The sequence below is a fragment of the Chelonia mydas genome, chromosome 13 (genome assembly GCF_015237465.2).
Source record: "Chelonia mydas isolate rCheMyd1 chromosome 13, rCheMyd1.pri.v2, whole genome shotgun sequence".
In the NCBI taxonomy this organism is placed as follows: Eukaryota; Metazoa; Chordata; order Testudines; family Cheloniidae; genus Chelonia; species Chelonia mydas.
This window is the reverse complement of record NC_051253.2, coordinates 18,730,891-18,736,940: the sequence shown is the minus strand read 5'-3', so window position 1 is coordinate 18,736,940 and position 6,050 is coordinate 18,730,891. Positions and strand designations below refer to the sequence as shown.

The window sequence follows — 6,050 nt, the reverse complement described above, 5'->3', positions numbered from 1 at the left end:
CATGGTCATTGTACCTGACAGTGTTCCTTTTTGTGGGAATGTAACTCTTACTGTGAAAATGTTGTACTAAGCAAGCCTTAGTTCCGCTCATAAATCAGCCTTTTGAAAGCCTGTTTCTCTGCTGTAGTTAAGTTACATTGAAAGTACAATTGAGTTGGTCCCTAGTTTCTCCATCAAGTGTAATGTAACTTAGAAGGAAGTTAGCTAAAGCAACAGTTCAGTATACAAAACCAGCTGAGATGTCTTGAAATAACATTGAAGAAAACAGATTCTCAAACATATTTAAGATCATAAAATTACAAATTCTCAATAGTTACTAACTACTCATACAAACAGGATGAGGCTCAACACCACTAATACAAAACAAACATTTGCACACAAAAAAAGGGCTAGCTCTTAAACTCTTCCTGGGATAATTAGCTACTGATAACTGAAATAAGATAACAAATCTCAACCCAAGACCTCTCCCCAAGATAGATTGTCCTTCAGATTTCCAGACTGTCTCTCCCTATTTCGGATCCTAGTTTCCTCTACCTAGGGAGCCACTCCCATCTCATTTATATCCTGTGAAGGATTAGTGACCTTCACCTGTCAGAGTGAGTCAGCAGAAATCAGTCAGTATTTGCATGTAATGTTCCAACATCTGCTAATAAGTTAGTACAACAGAAGATTTCTGTGTCCTGTTACTGTGTGTTTGTGCATTGTTATATTAAAATATCTAATAAAAAGGCTGTGGGCAAAAATGATAAATTAACCCACATTTGTTTTAAATATTTGTATCAAAAGTTTATGAGATTCAGTTTCTACCTTAAACATTTCCACTTCCAAAGCTATTGTTTAGGCAAATCTAGCCACAGGTGAAATTTTGTTATTCCTACCAGCAAACATGGTTTTTCACAGTAAAAGTATGGTAATATTCCACCCTGGAATAAATTACAACTTTTTCCACACGTTCTTTTTGTGAAATTTCACCATCTTCACAGTGAAAGCAACTTTTCCATTGCAAAAAAGAGGCATTTCCTGTTTTGTGAGAGAGTGGAAATTTTCAAACAAACCTGCAATTTTATTTTATTAAACAATAACATAAAAGCTCCATTTTTTCTAGTCAATTCAGCAGTGCAAATTAATTAACAAAACCCGTCTCTGCTTGATACCAATGGGGCAGATCCTGAAGTAAAATGGCACAGTTCTATTTTTAAAAACAGAACGAGGAAAGAGTTGTAAAACTAAAAACCAACCAGGCATATTTGATCATTTTGCCATGAAAAGATCAGGCACTCACAGGGTGCAGGGTTTTATTTTTGTGCATTGTGTTAAAGATTGGAAACCATATGTTTCAAGAACAGCTTCAATAATATCAGTAGCTATGGTCCTCCTCTCAGATTACTTTTTACTGCCTACCTAATTTTGAGCTTTAATTGCTAACATGCACTTTGTTTATCAGTTACAAATGTTCTGAACTTGAAAGCAGTGGAAGGCAAAGCAACAAATATTGGTCCCTCACAAGTACTAAAGAAACAACTAAGAATTTGTTGAATATTATGACCTGATTTTTATTTGCTATAAATAAATACAAATGCAAAAAATATAATAAATGGATGCCTCCAGTTCTGATGATAAATAAGAGATGCTAGAACAGGGGTCTTTATTAAAGCATGTGCTTAGCTACTGAGGACTCAGTCCAGCAAGGTACTGAGTGAGCATGCTGTCACTAATTCAGCGAAGCACTTAGCTCATGCTTAATTTTGAGCAACGGAATAGTCTTATAGGATAATCATGTAAGTACTTAAGTGTTCTGCTGTATTGAGGCCAATTTGAGACTACTTGGGTGCTTAAAGTTAAGTATGTGCTTAAACTGCTTTTTGGATCAGGGCCAGTGTGCTCAGTCTCTTGCAGGACTGAGCCCTAGTATCTGGATTTTTTTTTTTAAACTATATTTATCTCTATAAAAAGTAAAGATTAGGATAACTTTGGTCTTGTATAGATTGTAATCACTTTGTGGCAGGGTGCCTCTCCTCTGTTTTTAAAGCAGATGTAAAATTAATGGTGTTCTATAATGAACAATAATAATTCAAAAAATATTTAAAAATAAGAAAGCATACATTAGTTCTGGGAAGGCAAATTTCACTGCAGTCCAGGAGATCATTTGTTATGAGACCATAGTGCCACCAGCTCTTGCTATTTTATACCAAGTCTCATGAAATTTGGAGTTTTTCTTATAGACCTAGCTCTTAGGGTCATGTTTTTTCCAGGAATCTCAGCTTTCATTTTTAGGGCGGGGGGAAAGGAAGTTATTGGCCTTCATCGTTGCAGAGGAAAGTTTGAAAAACTCTGCACCCTAAAGACTCAAACACCAGAAGACAAATAAAAAGGACCCTAAATTTTTTATAAAATCTCATGATTTCTAAGTCAATCTCATGATTGTTTGCAGCTTTGTGCATAATTTTTGGATGCTTAGGGTTGGCAATACTGGATCAGTATCCCATCAAATCCTTCTTTAACCCCATTTGAATCAATATGACTTTCCAGCTTTCTAGGTACGTATCAGAAGTTGGTTTAAGGTCATAATAACTAAAGCTAAAGGTGCTGCTATGTTAAGTTTAAATTAAGTGTTTCTCCTTTGTTGCCTGGTTTGCTATATTGGGGAAACACTTGTTTGCCCTGATGTAACAGTGTTTGTTTCTTGCCTGTCAGGATGAATACTAGGGCTGGTTGGGAATTTTTCTTTGGATTAATTTTGTGACAGAAAAAAAAAACCCACTTTGTACGAAACTGACAATTTCTGCTCCAGCTCCCTAGCAGCCTGACTAGGATAGGCTGCAGTGGATCTGGGGCCTCCAGCTCTTCAGTAGTCCACATGACAGACTGCCATAGAACTGGGGCACCTCAGGCTCCAGGGGCAGTCAGCTCCCCAGCTGGCTAGCTCCCTGGGCTGCTTGGCTGGCAGCTGAGTGAACTGCCCAGTGCCCCTGGATGTACAACTAGATTGCCAGCAGGGCAGTTGGGGACCCCACTGGGTAGTCAGGGAGCCAGCAGAAAATGTTTAAAAAATTCCCTTTCAAGTTTTCTGGAACAGAATTGTTCAAATATTGCTATTCCTTGGGAAATTTTGCACTTCTGACTTTTTGTTCCAATTTGGAACTTTTTTTCAGAAATGCAAAATTTTCCATGGGACAGAAATTCAGGATCCTGCCCAGCTCTAGTGAATATACCTCGCTCCTCCAGTTGCATTTTGTGTCCTATTTTTATCTTTTCAGTTCCTAGAAGACACAGGACCAGTTCTGAATTGAATGCCACCACCCTCTTGGAGATGCATAAGAAACCAATAAACTAAACTGGTTTCTGGCAATTTTGCAGGGTTGGACCCAACCATAACAGTGAAATAAAGCAGCAGGTACGGTTCCCACAGTTAGCTGAAACATTAATCCATTTTGAATAACAAATCTAGTAAATAATAAAATCTATGAACACCTAAACGGTGTCCATTTCACTCTTACATTTATGCATGAGCTGTAAAGAACAGTTTCACTTGTGCTTTGGCTCTAATGGTCTTGATCTTCAGATGAAAAGTTATATAAGGTGCTATATATGAGAACTGGTAAAAATATTTTGAATTATGAAACTAAAAATGAAAGTGAATTCCCTCCTCTTTTTAAACTGCTCTACTAAACATATTATTAAAGTACTTCAGATAAATAATAAACATGCTAAAATATATAAATATGTTTATCCATCAGCTCATAACAAGTGCTTCAGGCCCCAATTCATAATTTGTTTGCCTGTAAATTCTTTGGGGGGCAGGGACTGTCTTTTTGTTCTGCATTTCTACAGCACCTAGCACAACAGACTACTGGTCCATGATTGGGTGTCCTAGGCACTAATACAAATAAGAATAATAACTTAAGCACGTGTCTAGCTGTAAGTACATGAGTAATCCTACTGAGTTCAATATGACTGCTCACATGCATAAAGCTGGGCAGCTGCTAACATACTTTGTTAAATCAGGGCCTGAGTGTATTTTGTATGTAAGACTTTTTGTATGTAAGTACCATTATGTATTTACCTGCTTGGTAAGGAGTCCTGCTAACAGGGCAATTAGGTTATTGGAGGAAGGAGGGAAAGTTGCAGAGACTATTCATGAAGGACATGGTTACTTATGGATAGCCTGTGGATCAGCACTGGGTCAGAAATTTAGGTGAAGAGAATCAGAGAAGTGGTAGTCCAGGCTAGTGATTTAGGTTAATTTAACATGTGAAAGTGACACAAATTCAGAACTGCAGCAAACCCGTGGTGGGTTAGTGCTGTGAACTTATGGAGAGGAGGGAGAGTAACAACTGAGTTTTGGTTTTGTGGGGCTATAGAAGGCAGTTCATATTAGGAATTTTTCCAGCTCCAAGCTGATGCTGGACTCTAGATTTCCTTTGAAATGTTGGAATACTTTGCAGTCAGACTGATCCAAGGGATTTTGATAGTAAAACCAGCTGTCTAGTTGCAATGATGTTTTTGTTCCATTGTCAAAAGTCTGAGTTAAATCCATGAGTGTATTAATGTGCGTGGATGGATTATGTGTGTGAGAATGTGGGGTGGATGTGAAAGAAGTGGATATACAGAGTATGCACTTGTACATATATGGTTGGGGGAGGAGTGGGGAGATTTGCATGATTCAGTAAGGTGTATATACTGAGAGGATCAGAATGTATCTCTGAATCTCATGGTCTTTTTATGTATATATGGGACATATCTGAGTGTTTCTATTTGTATATGTGTGGCTCATGTATCAAGCTAGTCTGTGTGTACGTGATGGGTCTCCTGGCAGAGGAACTGCAGAATCTGAGGAGGCTGCTTGGGGCAGCACATGCACCACCTGGTTTGTGAAAAGCTCTGCTCCCTGTGCATCAATGAGCTCAACGGGACAACACAGGTTAGTCACCTTACTCCCGTAAGCGTTTGCAGGATCAGGCCCTAGCACTCTAAGTCACCAGTCTGCGAAGCAATGGGTATAAACGGAAACTGCCACAAAACAATTGTTTTACTGGAGTGGAAACCGACTTCCCACTTTAAATCAGTTACAGCATCAATCTTTTTTTTTTTTTTTTTTTTACATTTTATATTTAAATGTATACTTATACCATTTTATAGCTACATATTTCTCTTAATAATACAGACAAAAGCATACTATTCTATTACACCTTACCAAATGATTGAAACCATTTATTGGCTTTTGTTATGAATTCTTTCATATTTTATAAAGGTACTTCTTCAGCAAAACAATTAAAATGTCATAATAGGAGGCAGATTTGATAACAGCAAAAGAAGCATTATAAATTCAGAAGAAGGGGAAGATAGGCTAAACAACTACCAGCACCAATTAAAGAGAAATCAAAGAGGGTAATAAATAAAAGAGGAACTCAGAATAATCTGAAAGACAATTGAGAGTGAAACATATACCTATTAGCAGATTTATTTACACAATGTACTTGGATTGTGAGGTACTTGGAACAACCCCCATGATCTCGCCCTATGAAATCTTGAAGTGAAGGCACCATGAACATCTCTGTTGCCAATCCTGATGATTTTTTGGCGAGGTTTCGCAGAAACTGGTGTTTTACCTCTGACCTCAGCTTCTGGAGACAAGTGGTTCCATGACCATCTCAGAATTCTCTCCCTCAACTTTCTAGCCCTCGTGTTTGAGGAGAAGAGCTTGAAAATGGGACCTAAGTGCGCCCTGCAGGCTCAGAGCTAGAAGGCAAATTAAAATAAATTGTTTTGGCTTTTTAAACTCCGGTGATTTTTCAAGCCCATCTCATGATATTTTTGGGGGGAGGGGGCTGCTTTATTAAGCCTGGCTCCAACGTTGACTTCGCTGTAGGGATCCCCCCTCCTCCTTGCTCCAGCATCGCAGACGCAGACCGGAATTCTGCCATTCCCTACTAGCGCTGTGGCCCCGCGGTCCAACACCTGCCCTTCCAGCAGCCCCGTGCTCCGGGCTCGCGATCGGACTCCTGGCAAGGGACAAGGTAAGGGCAGAGGCTTCACTTCCCCAGCGGGCA

General features: G+C 38.9%; 1 protein-coding gene across 1 annotated transcript in view; it reads left to right on the top strand.

The window, feature by feature from the left end:
* The first annotated feature begins 5,836 nt into the window (after positions 1–5,836).
* Positions 5,837–6,050, top strand: part of EYA2 (EYA transcriptional coactivator and phosphatase 2) — a 156,949-nt gene continuing 156,735 nt past the window's right edge. Inside the window, exon 1 of the mRNA XM_043526704.1 lies at positions 5,837–6,017. The gene's annotated coding sequence lies outside the window, so the exon portion shown is untranslated. The remainder of the gene's footprint in view (positions 6,018–6,050) is intronic.